Source organism: Sceloporus occidentalis, unplaced genomic scaffold (genome assembly GCF_023333645.1).
Source record: "Sceloporus occidentalis isolate IW3139 unplaced genomic scaffold, rSceOcc1.0.p SCAF_167, whole genome shotgun sequence".
Taxonomy (NCBI): Eukaryota; Metazoa; Chordata; class Lepidosauria; order Squamata; family Phrynosomatidae; genus Sceloporus; species Sceloporus occidentalis.
Genome location: NW_028317147.1, coordinates 1,635,808 through 1,658,446, shown reverse-complemented (window position 1 = coordinate 1,658,446; position 22,639 = coordinate 1,635,808). Strand labels below are relative to the sequence as shown.

The 22,639-nt window shown below is 38.9% G+C and overlaps 1 protein-coding gene across 3 annotated transcripts in view; it reads left to right on the top strand.

Moving 5' to 3' along the window:
* LOC149279409 (rap guanine nucleotide exchange factor 2-like) overlaps positions 1–22,639 on the top strand; it is a 138,123-nt gene that overhangs the window by 6,163 nt on the left and 109,321 nt on the right. The gene's annotated exons all lie outside the window — the stretch shown is intronic.

Sequence of the window (22,639 nt, the reverse complement as noted above, 5' to 3'; positions counted from 1 at the left end):
TGTTTTGCAGTCTTTTCTCGTCTGTTTTATAGAGACAGGTTCTTTCATTTTATTTTTTTTTGCTTGTTCCCTGAAATGTGCGTTCATCCTCCTGAAGACTCTTCCTCGGTGCTGTCAGTGCACTGAAATCCGATCGGGAGCCAGCAGGGAAACGGGACACTCGTCCTTCTGTCACTCCTTTACACATGGTGCTCCCAGTCTGAAAAGCTGGACGGACACCACCAGTGAACCGTAATTCAGTAATAAAACATATTTGGTATATTTTCCCACATATAGACAATACAGCTTGAAGATACCCAAAGTGAGTAATCCATAATAATGGGACTCGTAGTATAACTGGTCACTCTTCGTGGTAGGAGGTCATGTTGGAACTCATCGAAAAAAATCTAGAATCATAGGAAAAATACATTTTATGTGACCTTAATGTGTTAACCGGTGTTTTTTATACAAATATTTTCTTTAAATTCTCTTATTAAAGGCTATTCTAAGATGACTCAAGTCTCCGTCTGTACTGTTCTCTCTCCAAGACATCTAGAAACAGTTTTTGTTACTCATAAGCTGCAGAAGATGGAAGTAAACAAGTTTCATTTAAGTAATTCCCTCCTATAAATGGTCCCACATGTGTGTTAGTGGTCTGTGTACAAGTACATCTATCTATTTATCTATCTATCTATCCATCTAGATATCTAGATCTACACTACCTTCGCTTGTTTTTTAAAGAAAAGCAAATTTTGGATTAGAAATACAATGTACCGTGTAATCCAAGTTCAAATTTAAAAGGCTAATTCCTTATTAGAAAACTCTTTTGCAATTATGTTACACAGCTAGAAATTTCCCCAAATTTTTGAACCGTATTATGTGTGGATATATATAATATATACACGTATAGTTAATTCGGTAGCATTTTAGAGAGACGCTGACCCCATGGGACTATATGTAGAAGATGTTCTGACCTTAGTCATGGTAAGTGGGGAAAGAAGCCAGTGTTGCATCTTTTTCGTCCTTTGCTGTTGTAAGCGCCGTGTATTACTTCTATGGGACCAGTCATGCTTCTGGAATGCCTTGTGCAACATATTGACAGGGAGAGGAGTTCTATCTCAGTTTCAATTCTGTTCAACAGATGGCTTACAGATGCTGTATTCAAAATTTCTATATTTAAGATATTTAGGTACAGAAAGCTTTGTTTTGTTCCCGTTTAACACCCATGTTGACCCTCTGGGCGTATAGCTTTGTTATCTTCCAGATTACTCTTTTAATGTATAAATAGATACTTTTTCAGCGTAATAAGAACACCAATCCCACCGCGGTAGCGCTATTGTTATATGTTGGTGTGTTTAGTCTTGAACCCCTGCTTCCTCCGTTACTGAGCTGTTTCTATGAATGCGTTATTCGCGTTCCTTGGCATGGAGCTGTGGGAAATGATTGCCAAATCACGCCTGACAGCACAACACTTTGGAGTAGACGGCTTCTTTTTGTGTGCCTCCAATAGAGCAGGAGGTGGCTCGGTTAATAATTAAACCTTGGGACTATAAAAATTAAATACCAGCTATTGGATGGAAACTAAGGACACCGGTATAATAAGAATTAAACCGTTATGTTGTTACTGGCTCAGGATAAACATAGTATGTAAGCGTGTGTTTATATATTCATATGTGAGTCTGGCTCCTTTAATTGATTGGCATTGTCTTTTGGAGGGTGTTCCGTTTTTAAAAGTACCAGGCAAATGCTAATAAGTGCACCGGTATAACAGTGGGTAGGGAATCGCAAATTCACACACCTTGTGTGTCGTCTGGCGGGATTTATCTCTGGATTGTACTTTTGCAGGGGATGTTTACAAACCTGAGCTGTAAACCAAACTTGTAAAGTTACGCACAGGATTACAGGCTGTAATAAACTCTGCTTCTTAATAGTCACCAATTAATAAGTTGGTAAATACAATGTGCCTTTCAGCAACTATTACAACTTTTTTTTTTTTTTTTTTATCACTTTTGTGCTCATTGCAATAGAATTTGGGCTTTTGGTTAATGTGTCCTTTGGTCATTTATTCGCTTATTCTGCTGCTTTGTGCCTCTTTTCACATCTTATGCCATCATATGACGCTGTGTTTTGTCTGTGTTTGGTGTCCATTGAAGATATATAATTGTGTACAGGTATAGAAATCTCTGATTCTTTTAGTTCTTACCCAAATGGTTCTTGTGCCCTGCCTTCAATAAGCAAATGTTTCTTCAAACCATATTCTGGTATAGCACGTGAACAGATGAGTTGCACCGACTACCGTTTTCATTTTGTCTTTGGGAACGTTACTGTCTGTGGGAGTCTACTTATTAAAGCAGAAACAGCTGTAGGATTATTAGAAGCTTGTGTTTTTATCCTGCGTTTTTATTTTTTTACCCTTTTTTGGGGGAGTACGAATGTATCAAGTAACTTAAACAGGAACTTCTGTTTTAAATCAGGTGCCACATGATTTTATAAACCTACGAGTACTTCACTGGTGCCATTGATAGAAGAAACCCAATTTATTGAGTAGTGTGGGTAGACCCTGTAATTTGGCATTTGGTCTGAATAAGACAAGTCTGGAGGAGTCTTGCATTCATGAGCTCTCCCTTAAAACCAGCGTTTATTTGGACTGGAATATGTACACAGGTCGGCATGTTTATTAACTAAACATGTAGGGTTTTGATACCTTATTGTTTTTCCTAGCTGGGAATGAAACTCTTTCCCAGTTTGGAATAATACAGCACATTTTTCCTTTCACTCCCTACTATTTTGGTACATGGACGGTTTATTAGCGGGGACTTTGGAAGCACTTGTCATACCAGCTGCAGGGTAATAGGTTAGAGAAACACATTCCTAATATTTTTCCCAAATAACTGGGTGAAACTGAACATTCTGCACTATGATTAGTTGGCTTTTTTGTTAATGTTATAAATCCAACAAATTTTGTGCTCTTTCCTTTGATCGTTCATGGAAATAACAAGAATAACTTGTAGGTACTTAATCCTAGCCTGTCCCTGTCTAGCTTCTTTCGCATTGGGCCTTAAAACATACAGCTTTTTATAATCTGGCCCTGATTAACTAGTTGTTAGATGAATATTTTGGTTCAGCAGCCGGTGGCTCTCTAACTATAGTGGACTTACAGTTGCCAAAAAGAAGCCCAAAAGACACTCTGAAATAACACACAAATATAAAAAGAAGGGTTTAATCACTAGACGGAGTTTGCAAAAGTGCCAGACATTTCAGACCTTACACTTCATTATGAATTTATCCTGCAATGGAAGCTTGGATAGCCCTGTATAATGCATATGCTATATAGACAAAAGTTCTTGATCACATCACTGATTGGACTATGCTTTATACATGACCAGCTCAATGCCTTTTGCTTAAGCTTACAAGGGCTGTCCCTGGATGGTGGTGGCAGGGAGCTGATATGCTCTTTCCTGGAAATTCTCTAGCATGTACACCAACTGTTCAGGTGGAGCTTGGCTTTAAAGTATTGTGAATTGGCCATGCGGGAGCTAACTCTTTTAGCTCCTTTGGTCCGGGCAATCCGAGGTTTTCCCCAACCAACCCGTGAACCCCGCTGCCTGCACAAATGTGACAGTGCTCAAAAATAAGGGTTGTCGTGTAGAAAACAGGAAGATTTTCTTGGCATCGTGGGCTTTATGATATACACAGCTGTGAGCTAGCTATGTTTTGGCTTTGTGGGTGTAGATCCTAGTTATTCTGAGGATTGTATCACTCAAGTAAATTACCGTATTTGACGACCCTGATTATAAGACGACCCCCCCAAATCTGAATAGTAATTTAGGAAAAAAAGAAAAAGCCTTAATATAAGACGACCCTATAGGAAAAAAAGTTTTACCAGTAAATGTTAATTCATGTAAACTATTTTTTTTTAATAAAAGCTATGATTGAGAAAAATATTTTGGTTTTATTTTATTCTATTTTCCAACCTGCCCCCCCAGTTATGCACATCTGCCCCAGAAATGCCTTATACCCCCTATATGCCACTGTGCCCCATGATATGCCTTTTGACCCCCTATATGTCCCTCTGGCATTAAGGGGGTTAAAAGGCATATTATGGGCAGAGTGGCATAAAGGGAGGTTTAAGGCATTTCAGGAGGCAGAGTGGCGTAAAGAGAGTTAAAAAGGCATTTCTGGAGGCAGAGTAGCATTAAGGAGGTTAAAAGGCATTTCATAGAACACTCTGCCTCCAGAAATGCCTTATGCCCTCCATTTAACACTCCCCTGCCCCCCCCCCCCACTTACCGGTGCTTCTGGTTCCCCTGTCATGCAGCCAGGGCAGCGTGTAGATGTCTTACGCTGCAGCCGGAAGGAGGCGTGGCTAGCAGCGGGGGTTGTCTGTGTCCATCGCGCAGACCTTCCCCGACTGTCAGAGAGAATTCCCCGTGCCGGTGCTGCAGGAGGAGACAGGAGGATCCAGGTCCCCTGCAGCTGCGGGGGATCTGGATCTTAGTTGTCTCATAGTCAGACCTATTTGAGGTCTGATTATAAGACGACCCCGATTATAAGACGAGGGGTATTTTTCAGAGCATTTGCTCTGGGAAAAAAAACCTTGTCTTATAATCGAGCAAATACGGTAATTTGTCTCTGTAAAGTGTAATATTTAGGTTGTTGATGCGATTTGCTTGCTGCTGTAATAAGGATGTGAACAAACATTCCTGAGATGAAGAGTTTCCTGCCTTTAGATGTATGTACTCATTTCTCCATAGTGTGTGGAGTAAGAGACGTGTATAAGGATTATCCTACAGAAAACAGATGTGCTTGGCATCATGGGTCATGATACACATAATTTCTAGTTGGCTGTGTTATGCTGGCAAAACTCTCCTGCAGAACTTTTCTTCCAACTCTCCATTTAGTGAATCGACTCCATTATGTCCTGTTGTACAGCAAATCAGAATATGATGGCTCTATATGAATCTATAAATAATCACACCATGTTCTAGCCGTGTACTAATGCTATTGCGTAGTCACCTTGGCTCTCAAGTGGAATTACATTTTTTGTAAAGTCTGTGTTCTAATGCTGGACAAATGTCATGAGTCATTTTATTTTTACTTTAGTTATGATTGGGCTATTGATATGGGGGGGGTGAGGTAGGATTATTATATTATAGGATTTTTCTTGCGTTTCCTATGTACTACCAATAGCTTATTGCTCAATTCTGACAAATGCTTGGCATTTCTTTCCTATTCAAACCTTATTTCTTTATATATATATGTTTTGTTTTTTTAATGGAAAGTTCTAAAGTTTTGTTATTTGGGCGGAGACCTCTAACACTTATTCCTCCCAGAACCCTTAAAGGCATTGGTCATGTGATCACCACATTTTTGTAAAATATAGAGTTCTGGAATTATCAGAATTATTTATCTGGCATTATGTTTTTTTGTTTTTTTTAGTAAAAAAACAAGGAAAACAGAACTGTAAGTTTCCATTTTAGGTATTTTTTTACATGTCGACAGTCTCATTCACTACATGGTGGGAATTTGAATGGTTTGTGAACTGGCATGCGTTCCTCTGAGGCTATGAGTCTTTTCTTTAATCATCGTGGTTGTCTGTTCTTCTGCAGTGATTGGCACTTTTCTTTCGGTAACGAGGCTGTCTTGACGTGAAGCAGAATGTTTTCCAGGTGAAGGTTATATATCTGGAACCAGGCTCACATTTTTTCCAGGACTGGGGAAAAGGCAGCTGTCTACACAGCAGATTTGTTTTTGAAAAGCAATAATAAACTTGCTAGTTCAGTACTTTTGCGTGCCTATGGTGTAAATATTAATTTCTAACATGCATTCGTTTTTGACAATCGTGCAAAGTTCAGCTCCTGTCAAGTGTGGCAATTAATGGGAACGCTGCGTAAGGCAGTTTTACTCTACAGCTTCTCTGTTTTTCCTTTGTGGTAACTTGAAATGTTCCTTCTTTCATTTGTGTTTGGTTTTAGGATGGTATCATCATGAAACTTGGCTTGATGAGCTGGTTCTGGAAGGGGAAGTGGTAGCAGAGATTTTCCTACATTCTGTGTGGTGTTGAGTATTATAATGGACTCCTTTGTTCTAGATTATCATGGGGCATTGGCTTTCTTCTATGTGCACAGCACTGACTTATTCATAATATGACCTGCTTGGTTGTTTTTTTATTTTTTTTTTTATTTTTAGACCTTCATTAGTTGAGACTCTTGAAAAGATTTTTGTGTTGCCGCTGAAGAGAAGACCTCATTGAATTGGATAGTCTTATGTAGAGAAAATGTTTCTCTTTTAGCATCAAATCCAGTGCTGTGTATAATAATGCAGGTTGTCATTGATAAAAACCTGGTTTTATCTCATTCTGTCCCAATAAACTTTCTTTATCTGCAGACCCAGACGCCACCGTTTTTGCCAGTAGTGTGAATCTTAATGGTAGTGCTAATAGTCTGCTTTTATAGCCTTTTATTAGACAGAGTGTCTGGGTGGGTGACTGAGACCAAGCCATTCTATCATTCACAGGTAGTATGGTAATGAGTGTTTCTCTAGTAGAGTAATCACTATGTAGCAGTCTGAAAACATATATTACACAAAAACCGTTCTACAAAATAATACGTCACAATATTATGTTCTTACCAGTGTTTGTATTAAATTGGAGGATAAAACAATAACTTGGTGTTCAAAGGATGCAAATCGTATGCTGTTTTTCAGTACAAAACCATGAAAACTATAGTAAATGGTACGAGACAAACCTCAAGTCTGTGTTCATAAATAAGGTCAATAGAGTTGAGAGTGTAAGTGACAATTTGGATGGACCGTTGTACATTGCTGGGAAGTGATCCTATTATCTAGGCTGTGCTTTTATCCTGGAAAATATTTTCTAGAAGATCGGGAATTCAGAGGGCATATAGTTTGAACAAAAATCTTTTTTTTTTTTTTTTTTTTTATCAATTATGAAGAACAAATGAACTTTTATGGGGAAAATGAAGCATATTGTGGGAACATCTGTTGTGCCGCTCCGTACAACGTGTTTTCTGTTCAAGACAAAGCTTTTGTAATAATGCGACATAATTCAGTTATAAGATTTTGATTAATTTCTGCTCCTAATGGAACCTAAGTGATGTTTAAATGAACTCATGCTGAACACTAGATACGTTTTATGTTCCTGGAAACAACAATTCATCTATGAGTTAAGTGGCGGCATAAGAATTAAAACCAAAGATTTTAATCACTTTAAATGGAGAACTTTCTCCGTTTGAAATTGTCTGGCTAGCTGCCATGTTTTAATCAACAACTTGATACGGGTCTTAATACGTACTATAAATCATGACATTGTGAATATTGTTCAAGATAAATAGATTTTTACCATTAAAAATTCACTTGTCGACAAAAACAAAACAAATTTACATGAAAAATATCTATACATTAGAAAATAAATATCACTGGTACATTGTAGTGTTCATATGTTTATGTAGATAAAGTGGTGCCTGTCACCTAGAATTAGTCCATATTATTTTGGAACATTTTGTAGCTTTTCCGTAACGTTTTCAGACCGTTGCATAGTAGCCATTTGTATGTGTTCTAGCTCTGTTATCTTTGCCCAATACTAAACAAATACTCGGACCACTGCATGTGGTACACTGTTAATAGAATGACATGATCTTAATCACCTAGCCAGACACACTGAATAGTAGAAGTCTGGAGCAAATGACTCTATTAGCATAAAGAATCAGCTCAGTGCGGTGTTTAGCCAAGAAAGTCACCCAAAATTTCACACGACAACAAAGGCAGCCACCTCCTCTGCAAATAACGGAGTTTATTGCAAATGAATGAGATACAGACAATCCATTACTGTATACCGCACTGTATTTTATCCTTTTAACAATGACACGGTGATGTGAATGGGGACGGACACTGACGAGGGGCCTGCTCGCTAAAACTTACATGGGGGATTAATCAATGAAGCAAAAGAAAATTATCCATTACTGCAGGCTGGAGAATCCCATGAGCCGGCTAGCTATAGCACTTAAAATGTTATGTTTGGACCAGTTATTGATCTGCAAAAAGGCATTTGTTTTCTGGCCCTATAATCAGACTCACTAAATTCTTTATTTCTGCCAATCCGTTGTGATGGTTTATTCCTGTACAGATCTCCATTAGCAGATCTGTTCCAACTAGTTTGTTAAATTTAACCACAGTATGATTATTTTTATTGGAAACATTCTTAGTCCTTCCAATATCAAAACCCTAATTTGAGATTTCCCATCATCCATTTGTTTTTCTCTCAGAATGATTAAGCGTAGCCTGTTCTTCACGTGATGCGAAATGCGCACACAGACCGGTTAAAATTGTCACAGGGACAAAAAAAGCCCTTTCCGTGTTCCGGGAGGCGAATAATACACGCTCTTTTGTTTTTATTTCTAGGATGTTTCAAGTGGTTAAATTGTGTATTTTATGCTTATTGTTACATGTTTATTTGACGCGTTAAACTGGCTTTAAAAATACTTTTCCCCTCCTCTCATTGGAATGTATTTTGACAGCCCTGTCCGTGTTTCTCATCGGGTGTGCCGTGCATATTTTAGACTCGCGTGACGGTGGTCAAGACCCAATTAAAACAATGGTGTGATACATTTAAATAGCAATTAAATGGGCAGGAAACCGGCCAGCGACCTTGTGCTGATCAACTGCTCTGTAAACTTTAAGTACACATCTGTCTTTTTTTCTTTTACTTATATTCTATTCCTCTGCTCCTACCTGCCGGTAGGGGGCATGTGATCAGATGGACCAAGGATTCAAGAGATTGCCAGGCCATTGCAAAGAGGTACTGCGTCTGAACGATTATACGTAAGAAGAAGAAGTAGCTACTGTAGGGACCCTCCAGGAATATCTCGTAGATACACTAAAACCCTGTGCTGCCCAGCCAAATATGTTTTTGCTGAATCAATCCAAGTGCTAGATGTTGGCTACCTCTGTGGTCTACATTGGCAAGAGACCATCCCCCAATATATTTAATGTAATAAACAGATTTGGGCAAAGTAACTTATTGCATGCTTTAAATCAAGTGGCCAACAAAAGAATACAATCCAATTGTATCTCTGGATTTACGTTGTTTTGTTTAAATTCATTTTAAATGTTGTTTTGAATGTTGTCTATACTACCCTTTTCTCAATAACAAATCTGGGTGTCAGTATATTAACAAGGTAGACATATTTTAAAAGGAAAGCTAAATAAGGTAGAAAGCGGCACCAAGCATGGAGTATTGAATAGCGCCTTTGAAAAGTTGGCAGCGTAAGCTTGTGTATAATAAGGTTAGTGCCTTATTTGCAGTATTCCTTCCTAATGCACATATTTATATATAGCCTCTCTATAACAGGATCTGGTCACTTGCTCTGACTCTAAGCATTTGTATCTCCCTTAGAAACGCCTGAAGACGCTGCCCATGTTTAATTGAAGTATACTAGAATATTTATTATGTGGTCTACATGCAGGCTTTCAGCCGATTAGCGGTGGGAGCCAGCCAGGCATCATTGAGTGGTGTGGGGTTCCCATTTTTATTTCATCTATTTTCGTATCGCATTGAGATAACTTTGTTTCTTTATTCCCACATCCGCTGGATTTAATTTCTGGCATTTTAGGATTTTTGACACTAATGTTCAGTTATAAAATCTTTCTGGACCTTCGGTGGAACGCATTTGTGAGCGATGCTTACCAATGTATATCAATCTCCTGTTTTTGTAGGTAACACATTTAAATTACTTATTTAACCTTATTTTGCTGAAAACTAAGAAACTGTTTCAGCTCGGGTATTCACTAAACCACATGTCTACTGGATCTATCAAGTAAGTTGGTTTAAAGCCGTTTGCCATTTCAGCGACATGGAGTCCATGGAGAGCTACTGAATTCAGATGGTGGTGTCTGCTTCCGAAGTGAAATTGAAGTCACTATTTACATGAACGCAGCAAGTATCCATTGAGAATAAGGAGGAGTATCTGCCGTGTGCTGAGAATAAGAGCAGTTGCAGTCCATGGGCTTCAGGTTCTGCTCGAGTGCCATAACGCATGTCCCTGTTCACCGCATTGCAGTGTGTTATGTTTTGGACGCGTTCTTCTGTGTGGTTTTATCCTGGTTATGAGAATGGCCTTTCTTCCCTTCAAAGCCACAATGTTTTGGTGTTCCTTGGCCGCCGTCTTTGTGTCTATTCCCAGCGAGTCAGAATAGTGAGTGGATGTGAGTCTCCTATGAGCGTATCCTGTTGACTTATGAGAATGTATCCTGTGGCTGCCTACTCCCAAAATAAACTCGGCAGTTTAACCCCTTGATGACAATTGCCGGTCCGGGCACGTCACGGAAATTCATGTCGATAACGACAAATGACGTGCCAGGACCGGCACGTCATTAAACGGGTGCAGAAAGCGATCTATTTTCGCTTTCTGCACCGAAACGGCGTTGCTGTAATGCCTCGACCTCGAGGCATTCAGCAACGCCATTATCGGCACAAAGGGGCCATCTCTGCCCCCTCCCCGGGGCGTCAACATCCGCCATACTTTGTATGGCGGCGGACGCCCGTTTTAAAAGCGTTTAGGAGGCGATCAACTATCGCCTCCTAAACTTAAATGGTGTCGCTGGAATGCCTCGATCAGGAGGCATCCAGCGACACCAAACACTTACCTTTGGATGGGCTGTGACCGCTCCGGAGAGCGGTCACAGCCGCAGCTGCTGGTGATCTTCGCCATCTGCAAGATGGCGGCGGTCCGGGAAAATTCAATAAAGAAACAATAAAGTCTAAAAAGTTCGCTAGACGGTCTCCAGACCCTCTAGAGAACTCTGGCTCCACTTGCAGGTTGAATATAGGTACTGCATTCAACCATGCAAGTCAATGGAGCTCAGCTTTCTAATCACAGTGTGATTAGAAAAAATAAATTAAAAATAAAATAAAATTAATAATAATTAGAAAAAAAATAGTAAAAAAACAGTAAAATGTAAAAATTATTTCCCACTGATTTCACTATCAGGGAAACCTTCAAGTTGAAAAAAAATGTTAAAAAAATTTAAAAAAAGGCAAAAAAAAAATATATATATATAAAAAATATATTTTTGTGAGCAAGTCCTAAAATTAGCATATTAGCTTAAAACAATTCTCGCATGGAAAGAGTTAAAATACTGGCATATTAAATGCCCATGGGGTGTCTACTTTTAAAAAATGTATGATTTGATGGGGTAAATTGAATTGGCCGGGTTCAACAAGGTCCCAATTAACACGGGGGGAAGGATGGCCACACATCTAATTTCCAATTAGAAAAATGCACACGTACCAAATGTGGCCTTTTAGTTCCCCCCAAAAATGACAAACCCATGCATGTGGGGTATCACTGTACTCAGGAGATGTTGCTGAACACATATTGGGGTGTCGTGTGACAGCGGCATATACCAGGAGCTGTAAATTCATACATAAAGTAGGTGTGTGTGGGAAAAATACACACACAAAAATACTACTGCAAACTTTGAAAAAATGCTGGTGGTAAAATGTGTGCATGCAAAGAGTTAAAATACCAGCATTTAAAATACCCTGGGGTGTCTAGTTTTCAAAAATATATGGTTTTGTTGGGCATACTGAAATGGCCCGGCTCAAAGATGTACCAAATAGGGCACGGGCAGTGGATCCCCAAATGCCAAAGTTCAACATTGAAAAATGTGCATGCCCCAAATGTGGCTCTTTTGCCCCCGAACAGCCAGGCAAAATCATTCATGTGGGGTATCACTGCGCTCAGGAGATGTTGCTGAACACATATTGGGGTGTTTTGTGATAGTGACATATATGAGAACTTTTTAATTCATACCTGAAGTAAAATGTGTGTGACAAAACAAATGGAAAAAAATGACTATCACAAAGTTTGACAAAGACTGGTGGTAGATATGGTGCATGGAAAGAGTTAAAATACTAGCATTTGAAATACCCTGGGGTGTCTAGTTTTCAAAAATATATAGCTTTATTGGGCACACTGAAATGGCCCGGCTCAAAGATGTACCAAATAGGGCATGGGCAGTGGATCCCCCAATACGCCAAAGTGCAACATTGAAAAATGTGCATGCCCCAAATGTGGCCCTTTTGCCCCCAAACAGCCAGGCAAAATCATTCATGTGAGGTATCGCTGTACTCAGGAGATGTTGCTAAACACATATTGGGGTGTTTTTTGATAGTGACATATACCAGAACCTGTTTATTTATACCTAAAGTAAAATGTGTGTGTAAAAACAAATGCAAAAAAATTACTACCATAAAGTTTGACAAAGGCTGATGGTAGAATAAGTGCTTGGAAAGGGTTAAAATATATGACTTGATGGGGTAAATTGCATTGGCCGGCTTCAAAGATACCCGAAATGGCACATGGGGGGAAGAATTACCAGATTTGGAAAAAATGGCTTTGAAATAGCAAAACGGTACCTGTACTTATTGCTCCATAACGTGCAGAAAAAAGCAAAAAAACATAAAAACATTGGGTATTTCTAAACTCAGGACAAATAGTAGAATCTATTTAGCAGGTTTTTTTATTACCTTTTATAGATGAGTAAAAGATTTTTCAACTAAAAGTTAGAAACAGTCATTTTTTTCTAAATTTTTCACTATATTTTATACTTTTTTTAATAGTAAATAATATGATACAATCAAAACAATGTCATCTAAAGAAAGCCCTTCTTGTCCTGAAAAAAACAATATCTAATGTGTGTGGGTTCAGTAAACGGGAAAGAAGAAAATTACAGCTAAACACGAGCAGCGCAGAAATGTTAAAACGGCCATTGTCACGAAGGGTACAAAAAGTAAAATCAGCCTTTGTCACGAAGGGGTTAATGCTGGAATTCAGAAGCCCAATAAACAGGAAGAATAATTAAAAACATTTTCAAAGTTCGTAACTTGCATCTTTTCCCTAGCTTCCTTTTGTGAGGAATGAATTTTAAACATTTGTTGGAATTCACAGGTGACCTATTGGCCGTTTCCTATTGACTTTGTCATCATCCCTGCCGGCGGTGTTCTTTTAACCCTTTGGCTACTGGAATGGCACACAACACTTTTGCTTTGAAATGTTTTGTACACCTCTTTAGCATTGAGACCATTGTAAGTGAGTGAATATACAGCAGACATTGGGAAATATCAGTAATCAGCTGGGTCCGGTGCCTGAGGTTTTCAATAGTCAACCATCTTCTGATTCTACGTTCTTCGAGTCCTCCTTTTATGTAGTAGGGTTTCGCACCAGTGTGTTACCTCCTCCGGGGTCCGTATAACTGTTCTTACATTTCATGGCAGGTGCTTATGTGTGACCTTCTTACCACCCCAGAAATGAAGGCGTCTGCTAAACATGAAATACATTTCCCTGGCTCTGGTAGTTTTACACCCGTCAGTCTTCTGCTGTCGGTGATAGTTTGCTAAATGTAGTATCTGTTGCGTTGGAGCCGTATACTTGTTGTTACTGGGATCAGCTATGTGACTGATCACACTGTTATGGCTTGAGCTGTCGCACATATTTAAAAGTTGTAGAACTGTAAAACTGTGTATATGTGTCCAATGAGACACTTACTCCTAAACCTCCTCTGGCACCTTTTGGCTATGCCTTGGGAGAAGCCATCCTAAATTGTTTTTCTTGGGACTTGTCTTGATTATTCCTCCTCATTATATTGTTTTTCTACTTTAGTTTCTGCAGCTCTTTGGTGAAAGCTGATTGGCTCTCCTTTTGTAATGGTGAGCGGAGGGGTAAAGAGATGTCAGGACAGGAAATTGATTATATTCTTCAAAGGATCTCAGATTTGAATATTTCCTCAAATATTTGCTATTCCCTTTTACCCGTAGTTATTATAAAACAAGTATCCAAAGAACCCTGAAACCTGTATGCGCTGTAAATATATATTTTGCTTTGTCTCGCATTTTGGTTCAAGGAAACGTTTCCAAGGGACAACCCCGTGTCACCAGCAGGAAGGCTATAATATAAATAATGCTATGGCATAATGGCACTGTCCGCTTCCTTTACCGGGTGTAAGTATGCTGGAGTCAAGGAGAAGCAGGTGGGAGGCCACACGCTGAACTCTACTATTTTATAGCCTGATCTAGAATCAGCGGGTTAACGCTAAAATAAAGAAACACTGTTATCACCATCTTCATGTTCTGCTTTAAGACTCTTCAGTAAATACTTTTAGGTGGTTAATAAAATGCACTTATGTAAATAGTCCCACAAATATGGGTGTGTTATTAGTACTGAATATCTTCACTGATCAAAGCGATCTATTGATACCAAGTATGTTTCTTTTTTTAATAGCCTCAGACCTATGTGATGACTTTAATGCAGCTTACTGAATAAACCTACGGCTTTTTAATGGTTTATCATTTCTTCTATCTTTTATATAGTTCAGTCTTATTGCAGTAGTGGTTGTTTCAGAAGAAATGCTTCCAGTAAAGTTGTATTTTCTGGCATTACCTGGTTCCTGTTACAGAACATTTTAAGACCTCAGATGTCTCTTGTTCAGCTTCCATCCTCTGAGACCCCTAAAGCTTATGTGACTCTACTTTTATGTTGACTTAATAAAAAGTATCAACATTGACGAAAAACTCTTCTGATGGACCAGAGCGGTTGTATCCATTCTTCCACCTCAAAAGCTTGAGGTTCCAGGGCTCCAGGACTGAGCTGTTGACTTACTTACTTTATGTTCTTGCCATCATCATTCCAGGAGTGGGGGGGGGGGAGCGTCTGCATGATGTCATTGCTTTTAGATCTGCTTCCATTATTATTCCATTGTTCTAATATTATTCCCAGGACTCAAAACAAGAAAAAAACAACTAGGTGGGTCTCCTAAAATAAATAACAGAATGCCTTTTCATATCTTGGCATTTTTATATGAAATGTCTCCTTGTCTTATACTTCTCGATGCCTTGGCAGCCGGGCTATTTGCCTGACATATCATGCGGTAGTTCTTGTATTCTTTGATCTTTGCTAAGCTATTGCTGGCCTGTGCCACATGCTCAGGATAACTTTAGCATGTGACTGTAACAATAACATGCTCAGCGGGGATTACTTTGGTTAATAAACAAGCTCACAAAGCACGCAAACAAAACAAAAAATACACAATGCGTTCATGGCATGTGGTACAGTGTTTTGAGCTGTGTATTGGTATGTCTAGGTATTCGCATGTACACAGGGCAGATATATAATGGCTAAATCAGAGAGTATTACATTACAAACTAAAGCCTTAGGATGGGCCAATGAACTACTTAATAAAGGAGGTCATTCGGAACTGTGGTCCAGCGGCAACTGGTCTGCTCTGGCTTCCCTGTTCTAGAATGATTATATAGGGGTACATGGAATCGCCAGGAATTTTCCGACGGTGGCCATTTTTTTTCCTTTCAACATCCAATTACGCATTTTATTTCCTACACAGAGTGCTCATGTGTTTGTTTGCCAATAGTTAGTAGCCATGAAAATAAGATTTTGGCTTAGAATTTGTAAGCTGATCTTCTGTGGGAATGCTACATACTCTTACAATGATGATGAAAGCAAGCCGAACAATAGGATCATAACTCTAAATCTTCTATTGTATTTTCTTCCTATTATGTTTTTGGGTAAACCAATCAAACGGTTTAATAGGCTGAATAAATTAATTGGATTAAATTTTTCCTGCTTACAGTTCCTTTTTGTTTTTCGTTTTCTTGACTGGTGAACAGGGTGGCACGTTTAATCTCTGCTCCCCACGTTCCCAGCACAACCAGTATGAATTCTCCGGTGTCGCTACAGTGATTGCACCATTTCGCTATGGATTGTCTTCACATGCATAAGACCACCGCGATTTTGGTGTTGTTATTTATATTGAAATAAACAGTTTAGGATTTCATTAATATAATATATAAATTAAACGCAAAACCAAAGCCGGTTTCTGCTACTAGCGCACCATACCCTTTCAACGTACCAGTTCTCTCTCTTTGTGGAGATGTAATTAAACATTCCCCTAGGAAGCATAAATGGGTCATACATTGTCATGATTACAGTCATTTCTGGGCAGGGTTTGAGTCTTAATGAGTTATGAGGATTATTGAGGTGGAACGGCTACTTTTAAACAATTTGGAAAAGCCTCTGGCCTTTTAGTATAGAGATTGTGCTGCTGTGTTACCGTAAGACGTTCTCTAAGAATAAGGAGCATTTATTTCTACTGTCGAGCCCACACGCTGGTTAATGTTGCCATGTTTATCTGTGGTCAAGCTGATCTTTTCAGTGCGTGATTGTTGAGGTTAGATTGTATTTAGCAAACTGCTCTTTAAAAACCCCTGGCGATGGATGGGAGCTGCCGGCTCACTTTTGCATTTAGCAATCCTGATGCCAGCCATTTGTATTTTCCCTGGTGTCTCCATGGAGACCGTCGGCCTCCTAATCATATTCCTCCTTTCGGTATCGGGGCCCTGAATATTATTGCATGCCAAGATTGCCTTTTTTTCAGTTTCTGGCATTTCATAAACTAGAAAACAGAAATCAAAGCCAGAACTAAAAGCTTTCCTGCTCTGAGACAATGCTCTCATTTATACAGAGCTCCCCCTTAACCTAAATCTTCCCACAAAGACGTGTGGAATGTATGATGTACAAAAATCATTTCTAATAAAGAGCAAATACAACAATTTAAAGGCAATTCTTAATCTTGAAAATGACCCAGAAGTTTTTCTGAATATGTTAACGTATTCTCTCGCTGTTTTGGTTCGTCAGATTGTAAACTTGTGAGCAAAGTTGTCAAAACTTGGCCTATAGCTTATCGCTTAAATTCCTTCGTTGTTCGTTCCCCTGTCGGTGTCTCTCCCACGAAAAAAGCATCCCTATATAAATGTCTTTAATGACTTATAGCCACTTAATATTATCACTTTTAATCCGGAGCAGGTCAGTCAACCAATAAAATGGTGCGAAGGCCCTTGTCTCATTGTAGTCCTTTTGCGTTAGTTATTTTATGAAGTTACTGAATCTTATAACTTTTATAAATAATTAAAATAGCTTATAGAGAAGAAAAACGATGTGGAAGCGAGGCATGGAAAGCCATCTATATTGCTATATAGGGTTAAATGAAACATTTTTTTCCTCTCACATAGTTGTGTAGGAGGGAAATAGAACATACCTTTAATTAATGAATGCAAACTCTTTATTGAGCAAAATGCTGGCTACAGATCAAAGCAGGAAGGTCTTGGGGGTTTTAATGTCAATAACAGGTACTTTCTGAAACTAGGCCTTTTGTACCTGCGAGCACGTAAGGCCTGTTATGAAATGTGGTTTTCACATCAATAAGGATTCTCAGTTAGAGACACGGATTTATTGTATTTTAAGTGGTATAATATTCGTTCCGGTGCCCTGGCTAGATTATGTATTGTGTTCTGTGAGCATTTTCCCCCTTTTCGAGGTATTTCAAAGTATTTCAATGAAATTTCAAAAAATGATTTTGAACACAGGTATGCTGTTCTTTGAATAATGAACACGTGAAAATTGATGGCAAAAATTGTTTCCCCCTCCACAAGGAGGCAGCCATTATTAACACACTATTTCAGTCTTAATACTATGGTGGGGGGTGGGGGGTTTAAAAGAAATTGCAAAAACATAGACAGGGATTCTGGACATGGTTTACAATAATCTTTTCAGCAACAAATTAGTAGGATGGATGCAGGAAATGCTGGCTTTTCTTTAACAAGGACCCCATTCTCTGAATGGCCCGGTGTTCAGTTGAGATTAGTCCCTGTGTTGGCTGTACGGTGCCACAAAAAGGGCAAAGTCTTACACTTGTTAAAGGTTCAGTTCCACTTCAGTAATCAAAAAAAAGTCTGTATGGTTTCCTTTATCACAGACACTTTTTAAGAAGTCTTTTGTTCTGTTATGCAGCTTTTATGTCGCATGACAATTACATTTTTATTTCTAGTAAGTGGTTGTGTGTTTATCAGTACTAGGAATGGTGTTTCTAATGCTGTTTGGTTACAGAGGTCTCAAATTCAGTTAGTGGAACAGCACCTTTAACAGCACCTTATGTAAGCCTGAATAATGGAAAACAAATCAAAACCCTGTACATTAAGTTTCTCTATATCTATACTCAACTGGTCAATAAAAATGGTCAATGGATCCCCTGAGCTCTATTACTCCGTATAATAATTAGTCCCACGCACGTCCCTCTTCTATCACTCTAGGTAAAAGCGTTGTAAGCTTTGTGTGTTTAAACCCTAACATCAGTTTTGAAGAAAGGCGTAAAGACGGTGTGATATTTTGTGTAAATGTGCAAAATGAAGATGTTAGGGGACGGAGTTACAGTTCTTTTGTACGTTTTCCTTTTGTGTGTTTTTTGATTGTATCATAATTGAGTCTCTCCTCTAGAGAATTGCACCCAAACTGAAACGCTGGGCAGAAGTAGCGCCGAACAGAAGAAGATGGTTCCTTCTAATTCAAAATGTGCATTTATTGTAACTAACGGTACATCCACCAGTGCAAAATGTAATCTTTTTACCCGATAATTTGGGAGAAGCAGCCTTAAATCGTTCCTAAGACACGGTATATCCGGTAGTGTTCATGTTGTCTGTTTTGTCGTCAAACTTCGCAGTTTCCAGAAGCCAGCGCAAATGTTATCTCCGAGGTGGTCCTGTTCGGCTTGCTACTTGTATTATTTAGCAGCACTCTTCCATGAACCAGATTTCTATTTGAATGTCTTGTGCTGAATACTGTGCAGGGGCATCTGAAAACAGGTTAAATAAACATTCATTCTCTTTTGTATAATTATATTTATTATTACTGCATGATAGTTTATTGTAGTATTTCTAACAAATGATTTTGAGGTCATTTGTTTTATTATATAATATACACTTGGACCGCCAAGTCCCAACACCCTTTTGGCGTTCTCCTAGCACTGTGCCAAGCTAACGTTCTCCTTTTGAAGGCATTATTAGATGTCTGACACGTTATTCCTGGTGCACACTCCTGGAGCAAATACCTCAGGTCCATAACTTCATGCCTAGGGGCAAGAGGGACACGAGGGACACTTGTGAATGGCCGTAGCATACCACCCAGGGGCTGCAGATATGCTCACATGTTACATCATAAAGTTTTGTCTACCTTTCTTGAGACCCAGTGTCTGCATGTCTACAGCCTAATGGAAAGCAGAACTAAGCAAAGGCAGTTGGCAGTGGCAGGACTTGCCTGTAATTGGAACCATCTGTCTAAAAAGTGGTCACTTGCAATGTATTCAATCCTTTTTGCAAAACATGTTTTATTTGTAATTTTAAGATGCATATTTGTAAAACAAATCTGATTGTCCGATAGATCTGTGTTGTCCTCTCATATTAAAGTGATGCTCCTGCCCTATTGTGATGTAAAATCATTCTTAGCTGTTGGACTAAAAACAATAAGGGTCCCCCAGGTGCCTCTGCTGAAGGCAGGAAGCATACTGTGGTATGCTTATTGCACATGCTCGGTAGAACTCATCCTAGTCACTGAGAGTAGCAACAGCCAATCATGTGTGTGCTGTCTGAACACTGATGTTTTGCTATCATGGATGTGATTTGTTTCTACAGTGGAGATGCTAATGAACATGTGCAAGAATTGTACATACTAATTATTTCTTCTTTTTTAGTAGAGACACCCAAGAGAAGTCTCAATTACTAAATAAAGAACCCGCACTCCAATAAAATGCATCATGGTATGCAAAACGGACGTCAACATGCCTTAAAAATAAAATCTTAGGGAGTAGACTATTCCTTAAGATCATGGTAATATGCTCTTATTCTACTTACTATGAGCGTTGTTGTTGTTTGAGTTATGTGGGAACCTGCTGCAGATTAAAGGGGGTCCCAGTGCTTATATATGCTTTTCACTGATCTCACAAACTCTGCCGTCATTTCATGAATCGTAATACGCCGAACGGCAAATGCTGTCAATCATTACAAAAGATTTATTAAAAAAGCAAATATATTATATATTGTATTATAATCTCCTCGGCAGAGTTGACCATGTCTGTGGCCAGCTTGGCATCACTGAAGCTGTAGTTAGGTGATACCCGGTGACCTAATGGCTGACTTTCTTTGTTCAGCATAGGTATTTAGCTCTCAAAGATAAAAGTACTGTTGATAAAATACCAAAACAGAGTGCTTGGTTTTACCCAGTATTGACAGCAGAAGCTGACTGCTCTCCTTACTGAGGATTGCGTCTCTGTTCCTTGGATGTGGGCCAGTTCTGGACTTCTCTATGCAATGACACAGATTGACACCCTTCTTTTAGTTAGAAGCAGTCAGTCTTACGTGTGCTGTTGACTGCATCCTAAATGGAATAGGAAACTCTGGCTTTGGCACATAAGGCTAAACATTTAATTATGATGATCACTGTAATTGTTCTATTTCCCAGTAATCAGGCATTTTGGTAACAAAATTCTGCACTTAATTCTGCAGTGAATAACACGTATGATCTTGTTATCGTAGTACCTGTCAGTTGGTGGGATATATTAGGCAGCAAGTGAACTTTTTGTCCTCACAGTTGACGTGTTAGAAGCTTGAAAAATGGGTAAGCGTAAGGATCTGAGCCACTTTGACAAGGGCCAAATTGTGATGGCTAGAGTCCGAGCATCTCCAAAACGGCAGCTCTTGTGGGGTGTTCACGGCCTGCAGTGGTCAGGGCTGTTTTGGCGGCAAAAAGAGGACCTATACAATATTAGACAGGTGGTCATAATGTTATGGCTAATCAGTGTGTAATGGAGTGTATTGATCAGTAAATCGCTTAACATGGTATAAGGATGATTTAAGTATCAGGCATTCTGGATTTATGACGGATTGTATGGGCTATTTTAGACATTTTATGGAATATCTCAACCATCAAATATTGAATCAGTTGAGCGCCATTAAAACTTCTGCTCCTTGATAGCCAGTATGGTGTTTATCACTTCATAGGATTTGCTTTACAGCCAGAATGCAAAGATGTCCTTTTACACCTTAGGGCCACAGAATAGCAGGAATATGTGATGTAACGTCTCAATACGCGTAATGCTTGCTTCGATAATTGTGTTGTCACACTTCCTTGTCAGCTTTCATGGTTGTGTTAATTTGCGTGTCCAGGCTGTCGTTCCATTTTCATGGTCTGTTATATCAGTCGTTTATTTTACTAGAAGACGTTTTCACTCAACAATTTTGTAGCACTCAGCTTCACTCTGTGTACATTTATATCCTGAGTTTATTAGCAAAAGTTGTAATTAATTAGCCATCCGTAGCATCCTCCCCCAGCGTTTGACAGGAAGATTGGATCTGATGCTCTGTGATTTAAATGTCTCTAGTTATGTGCCAGCACAAGATGTTGTCTTTGGCAATAATGTTCATGGCCAACCTTTCTTGACCCAACACTCCCACACAGGCATTGTGAATGTGTTTGAGGGAGGGGGGGCAGATATCAGTGAATTGGAAGATTTATTTGTTCTGTCAGACAGCAGGCTGTATTTTAACCTTTTAAATATCAATGGAATGTGTTCCCATTGGTGCACTGCAGAAAGGGTTAAAAGAGGTCAACTAGTTAACAGAATGATTTCAGGATTGTGTTTAATTTGAATCAAAATACTGAAGCTATTGATAAATACAGGAGAGGCACATATACTGTGTGTGTGTGTAATATATATATATAATGTTTTGTTTTTTTATTGGACTAACATTCCATTTAAGGACGAGCTTTCAAGAGTATAATTTTTACGCTCTTGTCCTTTAAAATGGAATTTTATATTTCTGTGCTAGTTTTTTTTTCCAATATATATATTTTTTCAGTTCTATTAAACAGTTATCATCTAAACCCACTCCTACGAAGTCGTTTATTTTTAATTCTTTCAGAATGTTTTATATACATTTTAGCTCACTGGTACAAGAAAGCAGCATACCACCGAGAAAAATTTCACTTTGAGTCAATAAAATGTATTGTGCTTCTTGCTTTGCAATAGACATTTGTATTAAGATGCAGTGTGTGTGTGTGTGCGCGCCTTTTGGATATATCAAACATTGTGGGGAGGAAAAACTCTGGGAAGCGCTACCATAAAACTGCTGAACTTTCTATAACAATTAAGCGAATCACTGATCACATAAATAGCAAGAACAAAAGTTTACATGAGAACAATGCTGTGTTTCCATCTGTTACAGTAAACTCCCAAAGCAAAGCATCTTCTTACATGTAGATTTATAAAATGTATAGTCAGAAACCCCGGCAGGAGGCTACAACCGTCTTTGCATTACACGTCTGATTTTTTTCCATGTGGTTTTACTTTACTTTTCTACTATTCCGTTTTCTGGATGGGGCCGACGGATTAGTTTGCGCCGTTGCTCGGCTGTGCAAAGAAAATATTTCCAGTTTAAGAAGTAATGGGTTGAATTCCCATTTTACTCTTGGCCACTCTGTGTATGAATATTTTAATCAGAAATGAAACATTTATGGTGTAGCTTGCCCTAAAAAAATGGCACCTAGAGTCTGAAGTGAAGCATGAACGTATTCCGTTCTAATGAAATGCTGATGCTGCCGTTGCCAGTGGTTTGCTAAAATGAGAGCGACTGCAAATTCAGATGTAAGCTGCCCATCTATAATTGTTTTTCATTTTTATTTGTAGGTAGACTGTAAAACAAATATATAGCCCATGATTCTCCGTGCTGGCAGTCACCATTTTTCTT